The 20,682-nt window shown below is 47.0% G+C and overlaps 1 protein-coding gene and 1 long non-coding RNA gene across 3 annotated transcripts in view; one reads left to right on the top strand and one right to left on the bottom strand.

Moving 5' to 3' along the window:
* The first annotated feature begins 686 nt into the window (after positions 1-686).
* The window catches only part of LOC107547032 (killer cell lectin-like receptor subfamily B member 1), a 42,243-nt gene continuing 22,247 nt past the window's right edge, over positions 687-20,682 (top strand). For both annotated transcript variants that reach the window (XM_029082221.2, XM_029082220.2), the window contains exon 1: positions 687-878. The gene's annotated coding sequence lies outside the window, so the exon portion shown is untranslated. The remainder of the gene's footprint in view (positions 879-20,682) is intronic.
* LOC114817845 overlaps positions 3,479-20,682 on the bottom strand; it is a 55,641-nt gene continuing 38,437 nt past the window's right edge. Inside the window, exons 2-4 of the long non-coding RNA XR_005660959.1 lie at positions 7,298-7,395; positions 5,903-5,981; positions 3,479-3,630 (exon numbers count right to left, since the gene is read on the bottom strand). This is a non-coding gene — a long non-coding RNA (uncharacterized LOC114817845). The remainder of the gene's footprint in view (positions 3,631-5,902; positions 5,982-7,297; positions 7,396-20,682) is intronic.

Here is a 20,682-nt window from a genome sequence, read left to right as displayed (position 1 = left end):
CAGATTGTGCTCAATCTGATTACCCCAGTCCTTGGCACATAGAAAGAGCTTAACAAATAGCACAATTATTATTACAAATGTAATACCCGGGGAAGCTGGAGAGTTAAGGTAGGTCTCATGGAAATCTAGACATTTTTACAACTGCCCACAACCCCATGATGTAGTGGATAGAGCATGGGACTGAGAGTCAGAAGGTCATGGGTTCTAATCCCAGCATCGTCACTTGTCTGCTGTGTGACCTTGAGCAAGTCACTTCACTTCTCTGGGCCTCAGTTAAATCATCTCTAAAATGGGGATTGCGACTGTGAGCCCCACGTGGGACAGGGACTGTGTCCAACCCAACTGCTTGTGTCCACCCTGTTGCTTAGTACAACACTTCACACGTAGTAAGTGCTTAACCAAAATGACAATTATTATTATTAATCCAGGGCAGCCAAAAGTAACCGGGACTTAAATGCGGCATCTGGGGAGATTAGATAGCCTGAATGACCACCACCCCCCCACACAATATTCAGGCTCTAGCAATCTCAAACCCTTACCACTGTCTACCACTTTGAGGACTCGGTTACTCAACGTGAAACTTTCTGCCCCGGGGCTCTACAAGCAATATATCCCACTCTGGGTAGCAGAGAATATTTTGAAACAATGCAGCACTGGATTCCGTTCCTCTCCGTTCCAGAGTTGGATGAAACCAGCAAGCATTTCCCCATCAGCTATAAAACCACACCAAACACTCACAGCTGAGGATCAAAAGTGAAGCCATCCACCCAGGACCAGGTCCTCTCCAGGGAGGAGGCGTTCAGGCCGATCCAAAAGAACGTCCCATCTTCAATCTGACTCAGTATGAAATCCTGCCAAGGAGACACCGACATACGTAGGTGAGTAGATGCAGTTGACAATATCCTGATTGATTCAACACCTGGCCATGAACAGCTTGGAGTGTTGGCAAGGTATTGGAGCAGTGGGGAGGAATGAATGGGCTTAGACATGTGCTAGGAAAGTTGGGATGGAGAGAAGATCATCATCGTTCTCATCATCAATAGTATTTATTAAGCGCTTGCTGTGTGCAGAGCAATATACTAAGCATTTGAAAGCGTATGATACAACACAGCTAGTAGACACATTTCCTGCCCATAGTGAGCATACAGTCTAGAGAAGGAGACAGACATTAATACAAATAAATGTATATAAATTTTTTTGGAGTCTGAGGATTGGAAGGGAGTTTTCCAGAAGGAGAGATGCTCTCCTCCTGCCAAACCTCTTTGCGATAAAAAACTCTGGACCAAGGTCTGGATTCAAGGTCCTCCACTGACTCTCTCCCTCTTACCTTTCCTCTCTCTTCTCCCACTAGATCTCAGTTCACAACACTTCTCTCAACCCAACCTTCACTCACCTCGTTCTGTTCTTCCTTCTTAACTCTTTTAGGGACCAACTAATGCTTGCCTGGACTCCCTTGACCTTTTCAGATTCACCAAATCCTATCCTCTCATCTTAAAAAATCAACTCCCCCAAGACACACCTCCTGATTTTCCCTCACCTTCTTGTTTGTGTCACCTCATCAGTCACCTTAACACTAATTGGAATAACTGTTCCTTTATACGAATTCAAGTATATAAATGTCTGTTGTGTTTGTATGCTCTTTCCCTTTTACATCTTGTTTAACAATTTATGAAAGGTTCATCCCTGCCATTAGATTGTAAGCTCCTCAGGAGCACAACAATTACATCTAATTTCTATTGTATATTCTCAAATGCTGACTACAGGGCTCATATTGCTTAGATTGGATCTATCCCAGCACTTAGTCTTTAGACTGTAAGCTCTTTGTGGGCAGGGAATGTGTCTGTTTCATTGTTATATTGTACTCTCCCAAGTGCTTAGTACGGTGCTCTGTGCACAATAAGTGCTTAATAAATACAGTTGGCTGACTGACTTAGTTCAGTGCTTGTCACATAGTAAGTGCTTAAAAATTATCATTATTATTATTATTTTCAAGCAACACAATTACAGCCAGGGCCAAGTGCTATTGATGATGAAGACTCCATCCAATTTTCACAAATGCTGAGCAGAGTGTTCATTTTGCTTGGATTGAATCTATCCCAAGGCTTAGTACAGTGCTTGGCAACTCCAACCAGTGTGTAGTGTTGTTGATGAGGAAAAGAATGCAGATGGAAGAAACTGGACCCAGCTTATGAATGCTGTCCGTGGAATGATGTTCTAACCCATGGATAGCAGGGATAGCATCTATCTACCCTACTGTATTAGGCACTCCCAAGTACTTGGGTATAATCAATCAAAAATAATAAATGATTTTATTTAGGGCTTACTGTGAGCAGAGCACTGTACTAAGCAAATGAGAATTCAATATAGCAGATTTGGAAAACATTCCGTGCCCACAAGTAACTTGCAGTTAAGAGGGAGAAGCAGACATTAAAATAAAGTATGTACATGTACTTGGGTGCTGTGGGGCTGAGAGTGGGTGAATATAGGGTACAACTCCAAGTGAAATGGAGAGGCAGAATGGAGAGAGAGTGAGGAAAATGAGGGCTTAGTGGGGGAAGGACTCTTGGAGGAGAGGTGATTTTAATAAGGCTTTGAAGGTGGGGAGAGTGGGGTCTGTTGAATATGAATTGTGCGGGAGTTCCAGGGTGAGGGCAGGAAGTTGGGGGAGAGGTCGGTGGTGAGATAGAGGAGACTGAGGTAAATAAGTAGGTTGGTGTTAGAGGAGTGAAGTTACTGTCCGAGTTATAGAAGGGAATCAGAGAGGTAAGGTAGGAGGAGGAAAGGTGATTGTGTGCTTTAAGGGTAATAGTAAGGAGTTTCTGTTTGTCATGGAGGTAGATGGGCAACCACTGGAGGTTCTTGAAGAGTGTGGAAACATGGACTGAATGGTTTTATAGAAAACCGATCCAGGCAGCAGAGTGAAGTATGAACTGGAGTGGGGAGAGACAGGGGGCAGGGAGGTCAGCGAGGAGGTCGGTGCACTAATCAAGGCAGGATAGGATAAGTGCTCCGATCAACGTGATAGCAGTTTGGATAAGGCCAAGATTAAAGGCTTGCGAGGCAGGGAGGATGGTGGTGCTGTCTCCTGCAATGGGAAAGTCGGGGGAGGGCAGGTTCTTGCTGGGAAGATGAGGAGTAGATATGGAGTTCTGTTTTGGAGATGTTAAGTTTGAGGTGTTGGAAGAGCATTTTAGTAGAGATGTCCTAAGGCAGGAGGAGAAAATGAGACTGTAGAGAAAGGAGGAGAGGTAGATTTGGGAATCATCCATATAGCGATGGTAGTCATAGTCATGGGAATGAATGAGTTCTCCAAAAGAGTGGGCCTAGATGGAGAATAGAATAGTACCATACCTGCACTCAATAAATACCACTGATTGATTGATGAGTCAGTTACAGGGAGGGTCATGACTGAATGGAATTTTGGGTAGCCCGCGAATACGATCCTGCACAAATCCCTGCCAAATCCCTCACACAGCTTCTTCGTGTCTTGGATCACCAGCAGGCGGCCTGACTTCCGGGCCAAACAGTCATCCAGGCTACTGTCCCAGGAAGCGAACTCCTTGGAAAACCAGTAGCATTTCTCTCGGCTCCACAACCAGTCAATGGGACAGGCTCTTGGCAGGGGGCCCGCTGGGAAAGGAGAAGAGAAAGCAAGAGGAGACAGAAGGGTGATTTTGGACCCGAAGCTACTTCCCTGCAGCTCGTTATCAGTGCCACTTTCCTAGGAAGGGTGAGCTTTTCTCTTAAAGATCCTTTTTCTCCAAAAAATGGCATCCACAGGGAGAAGTCAGAGTTTTGTTTTGACTACATGAAAGCCAGCCTGCCCACCACCTCTGAGACTAAATACACCAGAATCTGAGCTGTAGTGCTGTGTTCCCAAATTGAATATCAGAATTGGTCAGTCCTTCAACAGCCATATATTAAAACCACGTAGACTGTAAGCTCATTACGGGCACTCTGTTGTATTATCTCAAGCGTTTAATACAGTATCCTGCACATAGTAAGCACTCAAATATCATTGATGATGATAATAACCATAATAATTATGGGGATTCAAAATGCCTGTTTTCCTCCCTACTTAGACTGGAGCCCCATATAAGGATAGGGACTCTGATCTGATTAACTTTGTTCAGAGGTTTGTTCAGTGCTTGGCATGTAGTGAGCGCTTCAGAAATACAATAATAACAATAATAATAGTTATTAAGCTCTTAGTATATGTCAAACACTGTGCCGAGCACTGAAGTAAATAGAAGATAGTCAGAACAGACCCAGATTCTGTCCAAAAGAGAGCTCACAGTCTCATAGGGAGGGAGGACAGGGATTGTATCCCTATTTTACAGAATGGGAAACTGAGGGCCAGGGAGGTTTGACTTGCCCAAGGTCAAACGGCAGGACGGTGATAGAGGTGAGACTACAACCCTGCTCTTTCCACTAGGCAATACTGCCAAGGCCCATCTATTGAGATCAAACCTTGTCCAACTTTAAGCCCCCTCTTGCTCCCTCCCCCACAACCTCCTCCCCCCACCAAAATCTCTACTCCACTAGGGTCATTTGCTACACAAAGTGAAAGATATCGTTTCAGGAAGCAGCAGTGACTGAAGCGGTAATGATACTAGCAATATCAACCGCCTTTCAAACCTCCAGGATGTTCCAGAGAATTGTTGACTTATCCTATACCAAACACTTCTCCTATCCTTAAGCACTTATCTTACCCCACCGTGATTACTGTTTCAGCTCCTTGCTGACCTCCCTGTCTCCTGTCTCTCCTCACCCCCGTCCATACTTCACTCTGCTGCTCAGATCATTTTTCTAAAAAACCGTCCATCTTTCCCCACTCCTCAAGAACCTCCAGTGGTTGCCCATCCACCTCTGCATCAAACAGAAATTCCTTACCGTCGGCTTTAAAGCACTCAATCACTTGGCCCTCTCCTACCTTACCTGGCTGCTCTGTTACTATAATCCAGCCCACACACTTAGCTCCTCTTATGCCAGTCTAGTCAAGTGTACCTCGATCTCACCTCTCTGCACCAACCTCTCCTCCCATGTCCTGCCTCTGGCCTGGAATGCCCTCCCTCTTCACATCCTATAGACGATCGCTCTCCCTACTCTCAAGACTTCAAAAGCACATTCCTCCAAAAAGCTTCCCCGACTAGGCCTTCATTTCCTCTTCTCCCACTCCCTTCTATGTCACTCTTGCCTCAGTTTACTTCATTGGTAAAATGGGAACTAAGACTGTGAACCCGTGTGGTACACAGACCGTGTCCAAACCTGTGTTAGCTTGTACCTACCCCAGAGCTTAGTACAGCTGCCTGGCATGTAGTAAGGCACTGAACAAATACCATTAAACAACAAACAAAAATATATGGTGCTTACTGCAGATAACAGGCTCAGTCAACAAAGTACCAGGGGTCTCTGGAAGTGAATCCCTGAAAAAGTCATAACCCGCCTACCCCAGAATAGTTACCTAGAGAACAAGCTTTACGTGTCAAGGGGTCCTAAGCCATGTTATGTACCAGGAGGCATACATTGGCACCCCGATACCCTAGCTAGTGGCCCCTAATTCAAAGACTGGGGTCATGACACGTCTCGCTGCACCTCAAGTTCTGAGCATGTTTGCCAAGATCTTTAGCCCATTTGACAATGGTATTATCAGTGGAAATCCATTTTAAGATGGCCCTTCAACCTTCTCGCCTTCTCACCATCACTATGGTACCTTAACAAATACCATAGGTGTTAATCATGAATACGATTTTTCACTAAGGCAAAAATAATTTTCCACAGAAATCATTCTACATTTTCTCAATTGCACAACAAAAGGCACAGGGGCCCAGTGAATTTGAGCAGGCAAAAATGGATAGGAAGTTAGATCAGAAATCGGAGACAGAGTTGAGGTGAGAATTACCTGAGAGGATGGACGATACTCAAGAGTTGTCCTGGAGGGTCGTTCTGACAACTGCAACCCCACGTTCCACGTCTGATCCCTGAAATGTTCGAAAATGTTACCTACTTAGGCTGTTGAGCCCCTTGTGGGACAGGGATTGAGTCCAACCTGATTTATTTATATCTATCTAGAGCTTCATGAACATAATTAATACAATAATAATAATAATCCCCCTTGGAGAAGACTGTCCTACGTGTAAATGTTGCTTGGATCGTAAAATCCTTCAGGATCGCCCGGTGTCTCTTCCTTTTATCACATGCCCAAGGGATCTCATTTGGTGCTCTGCACATAGGTGCTCAACAGATGTTGAAGAAACAAATGAGTGAAATGATATTTAGATCTGTATTTATTAAGCATTTTCTTTGGGCAAAGCACTGAGCGACACACTGGACAGATAGCTACAAATAAATGGATCAGACATAATCTTTCTCCCAACAGAGCTTTCAATCCAAGTGGGGAGGCTGCATCTCTCCTGAACTAGGAAAATCCAAGTAAAGTCTTCATTACCGAAACTTACCGTCAGTGTTAGCTTGAGTATGAGATGTAGCAGTAAGACTCTTAGAGACATACGCAGTAAGACATCTTCATGTAGTTCCACTAGATTATAAGCCCCCTCAAGAACAGTGATAGAGTCTACCGAATCTAGCGTACTCTCTCAAGCGTTCAGACTCAGTGGTCTGGCACACAGTGACCTGGTAATAAATATCACTGATAGATGACTCATTGATGTAGAAGATGCCTTTTGGGGAGTTGAATAGACAAAGGAAATCCAGGGCGAGACCTCACGCTCACGGTAGCTGGATTACAAGAGCCGCTGAGTTTTTGGTGCCAGTATCCTTCAAAGAAAGATTCAGTATTTTCCTGGAAAACAGCCAGAGAGAGGAATCCCACCTACTGACCGTACCCTAATGGTCTCCAACTATATTTGGGTGGAAGAGGAGGGAGTTCTGTTCAACCCTTCTGACCCTCAAAGACCATACTAGAGCATCTCCAGGTTGGGACCGTTCCTCCCCCACCTTGAAATCTGAATTGCGAACAAGTAGCTGTAAGGAGACTACAAGGAAGCAGTGTGGCCTAGTGGGAAAAAGTCCAGGTCTGGGAGTCAGAGGACTTAGGCTCTAATTCTGGCTCTGCCAGTCGCCTCCTGGGTGACCTTGGGTGAGTCGCTTAACTTCTCTGTGCTTCAGTTACCTCATCTGTAAAATGGGGATTGAGACTGTGAGTCCATATGGGACAGGGCCTGTGTCCAACCTGATTAGGTTGTATCCACCCCAGTGCTAATTACAGTGCCTGGCACATAGTAAGCCCTAACAAGGAGTATAAATAAAAGTAAAATAAAGTAAATAAGGTACTTACCCCAACTGGCCAGTCCTAACACAGCCGCCGTGAGAAAAATGATCGGGCCCACAACAGCTTCAGAGCGGGTTGGTGCCACCCTGGACAAGGAGGGCCACCTGTAAACGATGAGATATTTGGGTCTGGAACACTGGATCGACGGAGAGAATCAAACCGGTTCCTCAACAGCCCCACTGCTGCCTCGGGTAGCTAAGGAGTGAGAAAGTGCCTGCAGCCCCAGGAGCTACCTCATTCTCTCATTTTCCTCCTGGATCTCCCCACTTGGGAATCTGGGAAAGAACTGAACTTGGGCAGTCTTGAAAAAACACTGGGAGACCTTCGCCTCCATCTGCCATTGGGAGAATACTACCACCGAAGCTTCCACAGAAACACTGAGGGAAGATCCAGCCACAGTGGCTTCAAGTTGCAACAGGGATCAAGGAGGAAAACCTCAAAATCTCCCTCTCACAGCTGTAGAATCACTTTCTTGGGATTTCCCAGGCTAAACTTGTCTCATTCCTTCCTAGCCATCCCCCCTTCCCACTTCTCATCTCTTTCCCCTCTTTTAACTCCCTCCTCAAATCCTCTGTCCCCTCCCACCTTCTCATCTCTTCCCCCAAATGATCTTTGTGGATAAAACTGAAACCATGATTTCTCCCCATCTAAGATTCTTGTGGGCACGGAATGTGTTTATCAACTTCATTTTATCGTACTCTCCCAAACACTTGGGATAGTGCTTTGCAGACAATGAGCACTCAATAAATACCAGTGATTGATTGATAGAATAGGTGTAGCTGCCCAAAATCTCCCCTACTCCTCCATAGTCCTTTTCTCCTCCAACGCCCCCTTCAACTCGCCCATCCTTCCCAACAGTGTCTCAAGAGATCTCCCGCCTCCTCTTAAAATCTACCCCCTCCACCTGTACTTCTGATCCCATCTCTTCTCACCTCATCAAAGCATTTACTCCTTCTCTTCTACCCTCCCTGCGCCACCATCTTCAACCCCTCACATTCCAATAGTTCATTACCCACTGCTTTCAAACATGCCCATATATCCCCTCTCTTAGTAATTATGGTGTTCATTATAGTATTTGTTAAGCGCTTACTATGTGCCCAGCACTGTTCTAAACACTTGAGATAGTTACAGGGTAATCAGGTTGTTTCACGTGAGGTAACATTTTTAATCCCCATTTTACAGATGAGGTAACTGAGGCGCAGAGAAGTTAAGTGACTTGCCCAAGGTCATACAGCAGACAAGTGGCAGAGCTGGGATTAGAACCCACGTCCTCTGACTCCCAAGCCCGTGCTCTTTCCACTAAGTCACGATGTTTCCCTCCCTTGACCTCAAGGCTCCCTCCAGTTATCACCCTACCTCTCTCCTACCATTCCTCTCCAGACTCCTTGCGTGACTTTATCTACACCCACTGCCTCTACTTCCTCTCCTCCTATTCTCTCATCAGTCCCCTCCAATCTGGCTTCCGCTCTCTCCTCTTCACGGAAACCACCCTCTCAAAAGTCACCAATGATCTCCTTCTTGTCAAATCCAATGGACTCCGCTCCCATCCTAATTTCTCCTCAACTCCTCAACCACCTTTGACAGTGTGGACCACCATCCCCATCTCCTGGAAATAGTATCTAACCATAGCTTCACAGACACTGTCGTCTCCTGATTCTCCTTCTATCTGGCCACTACTTCTCAGTCTGTCCAACAGGTTTCTCCCATCTCCCCACCTTCTATCTGTGGGAATCCCTCAAGGCTCAGTTCTGGGTCCCTTTCTATTCTCCACCTATTCTCCCTCAGAAAGCTCATTCAATCCCATGGCTTCGACTATGAATATGGCTTCATACCGATGATTCTCAAATCTACCACTCCAACTTTGACCTCTCTCCTTCTCTGCAGTCTCACATTTCCTCCTGCCTTCAGGACATCTCTACTTGCATGTCCTAGTGACACCTCAAACTTAACATGTTCAAACAGAACTCATCTTCCCACCCAAACTCTGCCCTCCCCCTGACTTTCATATCATTTTTAAAATTCCACCTATCCTCTCTGTTTCACAAGCCCAAAACCTTGTCATTATTCTCTACTCTTCTCTTTCACTCAACTCTCATATTCAATGTCACCAAAATCTGTTACTTCTGCTTTCACATCTCTAAAAATCTCCCTTTCTTCTCCATGCAAACATCTACCATGTTGATCCAAGTATTCGTCATTTCCCATCCTGAGGAATGCATCAGCCTCCTTGCTAACCTCCCTGACTCCTGTCCTCTCCCCAATTCAGTGCATACTTCACTCTGGCTACATAGATCATTTTTTAAAACCATTCAGCCTGTGTTTTCCGACTCCTCGAGAACCTCCAGAGGTTGTCCATCCACCTCTGCATCAAAGAGAAACTCCTTTAAGGCACTCCCTCAGGCCTGGAACTCCCTTCCACTTCGTATTTGAAAGTCCATCACTCTCCCAGCTTCAAATCCTCCAAAAATCATATCTCTGCAAGAGCCCTTCCCAGACTAAGCCCTTTAATCTCCCCTATCTGCCCTCCCCTCTGCATTTACTATGAACTTGGGGTCTGTAGCTCTTAACCTTTGATATTCACCCTAGTCCCAGGGTATTTTTGTAAAATATTCTTATACTCTACTATTTCTCCTGTCCTTAATCTATTTTAATATCTGTCTCGCCCAGTAGAATGCAAACTCCTTCTGGGAATCTACCGAATCTGCTGTATTGTACTTTTCCAAGTGCTTAGTACAGTGTTCTGCACATGACAAGCACTCAAAAAAAATCCCACTAATTGACAACTGCTTCCATTTCTTCAGCTAAAATGGAGTTAAACAACTGTTCTCTCTCTTAGTCTGTGAGCCTGCTATAGGGTTAAACAACTGTTCTCTCTCTTAGTCTGTGAGCCTGCTATGGGTAAGAGATTGGGTCTGATCTTACTATCTTGTATCTAACCCCAAACCTAGTACGGTGCTTGACACATAGTAATTGCTTAACAAATATCATTATTATTATTATTATTGTTATTATCATTGCTATTATTACCAGTGTTATTGATAATACTGATGATGATGCTAATAATAAATTTTGTCAGTTTTCATTGCAAAATATTTTCCAGATCTGCCTTTTCCTTCCCCACTCAAACGATCACCAAGTTGATCCCCGCTCTTGTTATATCAAGGTCAGGTTACTCTCTCTGTCCCCTCCTCAACAGTCTCCCTACCTCCAGCCACTTCTCCATGCCTCAGTTATCCTACACACTGCTTTCTACCCATCTTCCTGAACCACCAATCGGCACACGCTCCACGTTTCCCTCTGAGTCAGGCAAAAACTCCTAGAAAACAGGTTTCAAGACTCCCTTCCACTTCTCTCCATTTTACACGTCCGACGCCAATCTCCCCCTCTAGACAATAAGCTCCCAGAAGGCAGGGATGGTGTCTACTAAATGCTATCATCTTTTTCCATGTGCTTATACAAGATTCTTCACGGCAGCCAGGTGCTCAATTAATACCACTGACCGATTAGCGATTGAAGGCCTCCTCACCACCTAGGGTGGGACACCCAGAGACTTGGCCTCAGTGCTGGAGTTAACGAGCTGGTGTTATGACCCTCCCCCTAGGGCCCAGCTGGAAGCTGCCACCCAAAACCCTGCTCCTAGAAAATTTCTGAAAGGAAACCAGCAAATTCCCACCTTTAGAGCCCCACCGAGGCCTGCCGCGAAGAGAGCCTTTCCTCAGGCTCAGGGTCATGTAGCCTGACTCATCCTGCATCTCCTCAAATTCTGCCCGGCGAGGAGTGAGACGGGGAACAGAGAGTGGTCTCTCTCATCCCTCCCAGCCCCCACTGAATCTCCGGTCATCACGTTCGAAATGACGGAAGCAGAGCCCCAAAGCCGTGACAGTACAGCCAGGGGAGCCTGCCGAGGAAACCACACAGGAAGTACAGGTGTTTTTGTCAGTAGGGGAATAAGATTCATTTCAATCTGGGCCTCTGAGTCTGGACTGTAAGCTCTTTGTGGGCAGGGAATGTCGCTCTTTATTGCTGTTCTGTACTTGACCAAGCACTTAGTACAGTGTCTGCACACAGTAGGCGCTCAATAAATATGACTGAATGAATAAAAGGGCAGGAAGAGGCGGGCAGTGCGGGCCAGACTAGGAGTAGAGAAATCCTTGGTTTGGCCGCTGAGCCCACTAGCTCTTAAGCAACGCCAAACCCAGAAAGGTGAGCAACATGGCCAGGTAATCTGGTAATTGCTCATTTAATTCCTCTGCCTTCTTGTATGCCCCACAACCAGTGCCTGGGGGGTTCCCCCCAAAACACAAAACACTAAGCACTGGGAGAGTACAATATAACAGAGTGGTTGATATGTTCCCTGCCCACGAGGAGCTTACATTTCAGCCAGCTATTTCTGAGGTGTCTTGATCATAGAGGGGTGTCCTTCATCTTTCTGAAGAGATCCAGTTCACAGGAGTTTAGCTCCAGGGGGGACTACTACATGGCTGTTTCTGCTCTTACAATCTGGTCCTTAAGCTCGTTGCATTACTAAGGGGACTCGGTGTGCCTGGTTTAAAGTAAAACAGTTTAAGTCATGTCTGACCACAGCTCGGAGTCACTGACTGGGAAGTCCTAGAGGACCACTAGTAATATTAGTAATAATATAATGATAACAAAGATACTTGTTAAGCTCCTAGAGAGGTAAATCCAAACTGGCAGTAGGAAATCAGCAGAGAAAGAAAGGCAGGAGAGATGGCAGCCATGCATCGGTCCGAAATTGGCCAGCTGTCATAATTAAAGCAGAGGCTTCAGGAAGGTTGAGGCTACCTGTCCAACACTGTTGAAGAGACAAGCACAGAATGCAATAATTCTGATATTAAGTGCTTACTATGTACTAAGCACTGGGTTAGATACGATATCAGTAGACAGGGCACAGTCAGCAGCCCACACGGGGCTTACAGCCTGAGGGAAGATGAACAGGTATTTTATCATTTCATAAATGAGATAACTGAGGCACAGAGCAGTGAATCGACTTGCCCAAGGCCACACAGCGGACGAGTGGCGGAGTCAGGATTAGAAACCACGTCCTCTGACTCCAAGACTTTCCACTAGGCCACACGGTCTATGGGACAGAAGGGTGGCAGCAGTCTTCTTAGCCGGCTGTCGTGCACATCTAGATATAATCTAACTTCCGACACTGTTTTTTTAATGGTATTTGATAAGCACTTAATCTATACCAAGCACTGCACGAAGCCCTGGGATAGATATAAGCTAATCAGGCTGGATACAGTCACTTTCCCTCATGGGGCTCATGGCCTAAGTAAGAGAGAGACTAGACGTCGAATCCCCATTTTTCAGGCGAGGAAAACTGAGGCCCTGAGAAGTTGAAGTGACTTGCCCAAGGTCACCCAGCAGACAAGCGGCAGAGCCGGGAGCAGAACCCAAGAATTCGGACCTCTAAACCCGTGGTCTTTTGTGTTTCGGAGATCGTCGGGAGTATGGAAATCGTCTCTTCATCCGTGATAAGGCGGGAGCCGTCTTCAGTCCTTGGGGGGTGCTGTGATAGCGTCCGAGCTGTGTCCCTTCGCTCACAGCGTGTAGAGGATCTCGTCGGTGGGTGGTCTGCCTAGACTCTGACGTCTTCCTCTTTGGCATCGCACCCTTTGTCACCCCTGTTCCTTAACGCGATTTGGGTGCCGGGGCCACGGTCTGGATCTTGAGGGACCGTGGATATTGTTGGTGGAGAACTTGTGTGGCTGTAAGGGGTGGAAGCTCCAAATCAATCAATCAATCAATCATACGTAGCGAGGTCTTACTGTAGTAGGCATTTGGGAGAGTACAACACACCAATACAACAGGCCCGTCCCCTGCCCAGAACGAGCTTACAGTCAGATTAGATACAGCGCGTCGTCTGAGGAAACACGATAGCATCTTCTGGTTACTCCCTGTGGACACGGAAAATCTACTGCTGCCAAACACGCTGGAAACAGCTGAGGGCGGCCACTCGGGAGGCAGGATTTGGTCACTGCCTACGAAGATTTGGTGGTCAAAATTTCCCCTACAAAATTAGCTGAAATACAGGATGTAGGTTGATCAGAGGATGTGAGTGTTGGAGTGGGTTTGTTCGTGTGCGTGAGTGTGTGTGTGAGTCAGTGTTGTGTGAGTTGGTGGGGTGTGGATTGCCCATCGGCTCAGGAGGCAACACAGAAAAGCAGCATGATCTAATGGAAAGCACACCGGCCGGGGAGTCAGAGGACCTGGGTTCTAATTCTGCTCTGCCACACAGATCAGGGTGTGGCTTCCTACCCCCAAGGTGACAGTGACCCAGATTTTTACATTTTTACATATCAACTGCTGCGCCTACCTTCACACCAACCCGGCCCCTGTTTCCTCCTAAACGCTGTCTTCTTCACCCTCAAGGTCCCAAGGATGAGCACACAATTCAACAGTGCCCTAAAGGAATCACCAGATTGAGAACTCGTTCACTCCCATGGCTTCTACTACCAACTCTTTGTGATGATACCCAAATTTACATCTCCAGCCCCGATCTCCCTCCCTCTGTGCATTTCCTCCAGCCTTCCAGACACCTCTACTTGGAAGTCCTGCTGTCACCTCAAACTTAACATGTCTAAAACAGAACTCCTTACCTTCCCACCCAAACCCTGGACTTCCCCTGATTTTTCCCATCACTGCAGGAGGCATCACCATCGTTTCTGTCTCACAAGCACAAAATCTTGGCGTTATCCTTGACTCCTCCCTCTCATTCAACCCACTTATTCAATCCATCACTAAACCCTGTTGGTTCCACCTTCACAGCATCCCTAAAATCCTCCCTTTCCTTTCCATCCAAACGGCTACCAAGTTAACTGAAGCATTCTGCCGTGATTACTATATCAGCCTCCTTGCTAACCTCCCAGTCTCCTCTCTCTCTCCTTACTCCAGTCCATACTTCACTCTGCTGCCCAGATCATCTGTCTACAAAAAGAATGAAGTCATATATTCCCACTTCTCAAGAACCTTCAGTGGTGTCCATCCACCTCTGCATCAAACAGAAACTTCTCACAATTGGCTTTAAAGCACTCGATCACCTTGCCTACTCCTACCTCACCTCACTACTCTCCTATTACAAAATCAAACTGCATACTTTGATCCTCTATTGCCAACCTCTTCACTGTATCAAGATCTCATCTATCTCGCCTCTGACCACCTGCCCACATCCTCACTCTGGCCTAGAATGTCCTCCCTCTTCATATTCAACAGACGATTACTCATTCCAACTTCAAAGCCTTACTGAAGGCACATGTCATCCAAGAGGGCTTCCCTGACTAAACCTTCTTTTCCTTTTCTTCCACTCCCTTCTGCGTCACCCTGACTTGCTCCCTTTATTCAGCCTCCCTCCCAACCCCACAGCACTTATGTACATATCTGTCATTTATTTATTTATATTAATATCAGTCTCCCCATGTAGACTGTAAGCTCATTGTGCGCAGGAAATGTATCTGTTATATTGTTATATTCTCTCCCAAGCACTTAGTACAGTGCTCTGCACTCAGTAAGCACTCAATTGACTGAGTGACTGACTAGCTTCTGTGTGACCGTGGGCAAGTCACTTAACTTCTCTGTGTCTCAGTCCCCTCATCTGCAGAATGAAGACTCAATATCTGTTCTCCTTCCTACTTAGGCTGTGAGCTCCATGTGGGACCTGATGATCTTGTATCTACCCCAGCGTTTAGTACAGTGCTTGGCACATAGAAAATGCTTTTCAAAAACCCGCACGCTCCGCTCCTCTGCCGCCCACCTCCTCACCATCCCTCGGTCTCGCCTATCCCGCCGTCGACCCCCGGGCCACGTCCTCCCGTGGTCCTGGAACGCCCTCCCTCCTCACCTCCGCCAAACTGATTTCTCTTCCCCTCTTCAAAACCCTACTTAAAACTCACCTCCTCCAAGAGGCCTTCCCAGACTGAGCTCCTCTTCTCCCTCTACTCCCTCTGCCACCCCCCCTTTACCTCTCCGCAGCTAAACCTTCTTTTTCCCCTTTTCCCTCTGCTCCTCCACCTCTCCCTTCCCATCCCCACAGCACTGTACTCGTCCGCTCAACTGTATATATTTCCGTTACCCTATTTATTTTGTTAATGAATTGTACATCGCCTCGATTCTATTTAGTTGCCACTGTTTTTACGAGATGTTCTTCCCCTTGACTCTATTTATTGCCATTGTTCTTGTCTGTCCGTCTCCCCCGATTAGACTGTAAGCCCGTCAAACGGCAGGGACTGTCTCTATCTGTTGCCGACTTGTTCATCCCAAGCGCTTAGTACAGTGCTCTGCACATAGTAAGCGCTCAATAAATAAATACTATTGAAAAAAACCACAATTATCATTGTTATTATCATTATCATTATTAATAAGGGTCTTTACCTTGGTTCAGTGGTAGATTTCTCCTCTGCCACATAATAATAATAATGTTGGTATTTGTTAAGCGCTTACTATGTGCCGAGCACTGTTCTAAGTGCTGGGGTAGATACAGGGTAATCAGGTTGTCCCACGTGAGGCTCACAGTCTTCATCCCCATCTTACAGATGAGGGAACTGAGGCACAGAGAAGTTAAGGGACTTGCCCACAGTCACACAGCTGACAAGTGGCAGAGCCGGGATTCAAAGCCATGACCTCTGACTCCAAAGCCCGGGCTTTTTCCACTGAGCCATGCTGCTTCTCTATGAGGCCTAGGTTCAAGTCCCAGCCAAAGCATGCATGTTTTCCCTCTAGACTGAAAATTCGTTGTGGGCAAGAACTGTGTCTGCTATAATGTTATACTGTGCTCTCCCAAGTGCTTAGTAGAGTGTCTTGCACACAGTAAGCACTCGGTAAATACAATTGAGTACCATACAACAGAACTAGCAAACATGCTCCCTGTCCATAATAAACTCACAGTCTAGAGGGGGAGATGGACATTAATATGAATAATTTATGTAAAGACATGTGCAGAAGTACTGTGGGGTTGAGGGTGGGGCGAATATCAAATGTCTGAAATCACGGACCCAAGTGCATAGACACAGGAGAGGAGTGAGCTGGGGAAAGGTCTCTTGGAGGAGATGTGACCTCAACAATGCTCTGAAGGTGGAGAGAGTGGTGGTTTGGCCTATACGGAGGGGGAGGGAGTTCCAGGCTAGAGGAAGGACGTGGGAAAGGGGTCGGGGTTGAGATTAATAAGACAGAGGCATAGTGATTAAGCTGGCACTAGAGGAGTGGATTGTGTGGGGTGGGCTGTAGTAGATTAGTGAGGTGAAGTAGCGAGCTGACTGAGTGCCTTAAAGTCACTGGCAAGGAGATGGATGGACAGGCATTGGAGGTTCTTGAGGAGTGAGGAGACAGGGACTGAACGTTTCTGCTGACAAACGATCCGTGAGCAGAGTAAAGTATGGACTGGAGTGGGGAACGCCAAAAAGTCAGTGAGGAGGCAGATGCCGTAGTCAAGGTGGGATAGGATAAGTGCTTAGATCAGCAGTTAGGAAAGAGAGGAAAAGGTGGATTTTGGCAGTGTTGTGAAGGTAGAACCAATAGGATTTGATGATCGACTGAATACGTGGGTGGACTGAGAGAGATGAGTCGAGGACAAGCCAAAGTTATGGGCTTGTGAGACAGGGAGGATAGTGTTGTCGTCTACAGCGATGGGAAAGACACGGGGAGGACAGGGTTTGGGTGGAAAGATAGGGACTTCTGTTTTGGACACGTTTAATTGGAGGTGTCTGCAGGACATCCACACAGATATGGCTTGAAGGCAAGAGGAAATGCAGATTGCAAGGAAGGAGAGCGGTCAGGGCTGGAGATGTAGCTCTGTGCAAAAGTGAATACCTAAGTACTTAGGGGGTATAGAATCAAGTGAATAGGTGATGCAGCAGGGGAAAGATACAATGGGGACATCAGGAATTAGTCAGGGAAGGCTTCCTGGAGGAAATCTTATTAAGGCTTTGAAGATATGGAGAGTGGTGGTCTGCCAGACATGGAGGATGCTGGGAGCAAGAGGTAGGAGATGAGAGGGATGAGGACGAGGCACACTAAATTTTGTATCTACCCCGGCACTTAGTAGGGTGCCTGGCACATAGTAAGCGCTTAACAAATATCTTAATTATTATCTTTACTATCACTGTCGTCGTTGTCATTATTATTACAGTTGATGGTAGATGAGCAGTGTGTGGGCTGGGTTGTCGCAGGAGTTGAGTAAGGCTAGGAAGTGGGAGATGGTGAGGTGATGGTGAAGAGATTCTGCTTGACATGGAAAAGGATGGGCAACAAGCTCAGACCCTGCAGGCACAGCTGCACCCACCCTCTGCTCCTCCCCTCAGTTGAGCCCCCTTTCCCTCTGCTCCTCCCCCCAGCACTGTGCTCATTTGTCTATATTATTTATTACCCTATTTATTTTGCTAATGAGGTGTACAACCCCTTGATTCTATTTATCGTGATAATGTAGTCTTGTTTTTGTTTCGTTCTGTTTTGCCCTGTCGTCTGTCTCCCCCCGATTAGACTGTGAGCCCGTCGTTGGGCAGGGATTGTCTCTATCTGTTGCCCAATTGTACATTCCAAGCACTTAGTACAGTGCTCTGCACATAGTAAGCGCTCAATAAATACTATTGAATGAATGAGAGTGCTCCAGCAGCAGCCACCACCATCATCATCATCATAATAGGATCTGTTAAGTGCTTACCGTATTAAGCATTGGGGCCCTGTCCCACAGGGCCCCCACAGTCTCAATCCCCATTTTACAGATGAGTTCAATGAGGCACAGAGAAGTGAAGTGAAACATCCAAAGTCACACAGCAGAGGAGTGGTAGAGCCACTTGTCACCTTCCCTGGGCTCTCCATTTTGTGAAGCCCTCTTCCTGAGCCCAATTCTCTCCTTCCCACCCCGTGGTGCGAGGCATAGCGTGGTCTAGTAGATAGAGCCCAGGCCTGGGAATCAGTTGGACCTGCGTTCTAGTCCCGGCTCCTCCATTTGTCTGCTGTGTGACCTCGGGAGAGTCACTTCACTTCTCTGTGCCTCAGTGACCTCATCTGAAAATGGGGATTAAGACTGGCAGCCCCATATGGGAAAGGGACTGTGTCCAACCTGATTAGCTTGTATCTACCCCAGGGCTTAGGATGGTGCTTGGCACGAAGTATGGGAAAGGGACAGTGTCCAACCTGATTAGCTTGTATCTGCCCAAGGGCTTAGGACGGTGCTTGGCACGAAGTAAATGCTTAAGCAATACCATAAAAAAGGCAGTCTGGGGTGGATGCCCATCCCAGGCCAGGCATGAACTAGGGGCAGGCCTTGGGGCCGACAAGGCCACAGGCAGCTCCATCCCTGTCTCCCTGATCCTCTCCTGTGGATGATAATAATAATTTTTTTTTAGTGCTTTCTATGTACCAGGCACTGTAGTAAGGCCTGGGGCAGAAACGAGATAATCGAGTTGGGCACAGTCCTTGTCCCACATAGGGCTCACAGTCTTAATCCTCATTTTACAGATGAGGGAACTGAGGCACAGAGAAGTGAAGTGACTTGCCCAAGGTTGGTGCCCACCCCCTTGCTCATCCTGCCTCCCTCTGACCCTGCAAAGCTCCCTGAATGGGGTGGGGCCCCTTTAGCTTCAGGGCCTGAGAGTTGTCAGGGGATGGGGGGTTGCAGATTATCCAGTGTGGAGAAGAGGTGGGGTCATCCCCTTGCATTGCCTTTCCCAACACAAATCCAGACAGCTGTGGATCTTCCCTAAACACCCCAAACTATAGGTCAAGGGCAAAAGGGTTCCATGGACTTGGGCTTTCCCACCATCCTCCCACCATTCTCCAGCTGCCCTGAGGTGTGGGGAGTGACTCTCCAGCGTCCTGTCCCCCTGACTCTTCCTGGCCCCTCCATTCCTCCCTCTCCTCCTCGGAGAAACACCTGGAATCCCATCAGCCCTGGATGGATCCAACTAGAGCTGAATGGGAGTCAGGAGTTATTCGGTCAATCGATCAGTGATATTTATGGAGCGCTTACTGTGTGCAGATCACTGTACTGAGCACTTGGGAGAGGACAATAGCTATTGTTCAGAGACTGTTTGGTCAGGTGGACTCCCCTCAGGGCCCAGGGACCCCTGGTAGATTCTGAGGGTCTATTGTAAGCTCCAAGGGAGAGGCCGGGTCTTCTGCTCTCAACGTACTCTCCCAGCGCCTGGAACAGTGCTCAGAATATGGTTAGGCACCTCACGAATGCCACTGACAACCATGAAGTTGGTGTGGTTTGTGTGTGGGTGTGAGCTCTCACTTAGGCTATTCACAGGTTCGACTGACATTTCCCAGCCTGCCCGCAAAGTCCGATGCTTCTATCACACCAGACGGCATGCGAATCTTCCTTAATCGCTTCTGAGAAAAAGGCCAGCCATCTGCCGGATCCGAGTTTCGCAGGTTACCCCTGATCAGGGGATCCTCCTTAGGCAGAAGCGAAAGTGATCCTCAAACTGAAACATCTGGGGCCATTTTGCAGAAATGGCTCTTTGCTTTCTGCAATCCCCGGTTACTATTTTCCCTCTCTATGCCATCTCCCTTGCACTTAATCCCCCCTTAATCCCACTTAGGTGTTCTACACAATGCCCACGGCACTTCTGTACGCATTCTTGTACTCGGTTGCCTCCATTATCTGTAATTAATTTCAATGCCTGTCTCCCTTGCTAGACTATAACCTCCTCCAGGGCAGGAATCATGTCAATCAACTCTATTGTACTCTCCCAAGAGCTGGGAACGGTAATTTACTCACAATAAGAACTCAGTAAATACCACTGATCGATGGACTGTCAATCCACTACCGCATCAAAGGAAAATTTCTTGCCCTGGACTTTAAGGGTGCTCAATCAGCTCTCCCCCTTTTGTCTTTCCTCGTTGCTTTTCTACAACCTTGTTTTTCTCTTAATGCCAACCAACTCTCAGTATCTCAGTCTCATCTATCTTAACCCCCCACCCCTGCCCACATCCTGCCTCTGGCCTGGAGCTCCCAACACCTTCATAGCCGACAGACCACCACTCTCTCCACTTTCACAGTCTAATTAAAATCACATCTCCTCCAAAAGGCCTTCTTGGATTAAGCCTTCATTCTCCCCTCCCTTCTGTGTGGCCTATGTGCTTGGTTTAAGCGCTTGATATTTACCCCGCCCTCAGCAACACAGCACTTATTTTAGTATCTGCCTCCTCCTCTAGACTGTAAACTCGTTGTGGCCAGGGAATGGGTCTACCAACTCTGCTCATTTGTAGTCTCCCAAGTGCTTAGTACAGTGTTCTGCACACAGTAAGCACTCAATAAATACAATTGATTGATTGATTACCCTCAAGAGTGTGAACTGCTCCCAGAGATAAACTGACCAGAATCTCCTCCTCTCTCTCCACTTCTGTGCGGGAAATGGAAAAATACC

This window comes from Ornithorhynchus anatinus, chromosome 17 (genome assembly GCF_004115215.2).
Source record: "Ornithorhynchus anatinus isolate Pmale09 chromosome 17, mOrnAna1.pri.v4, whole genome shotgun sequence".
NCBI classification, from domain to species: Eukaryota; Metazoa; Chordata; class Mammalia; order Monotremata; family Ornithorhynchidae; genus Ornithorhynchus; species Ornithorhynchus anatinus.
This window is presented reverse-complemented; position numbering and strand designations above follow the sequence as displayed.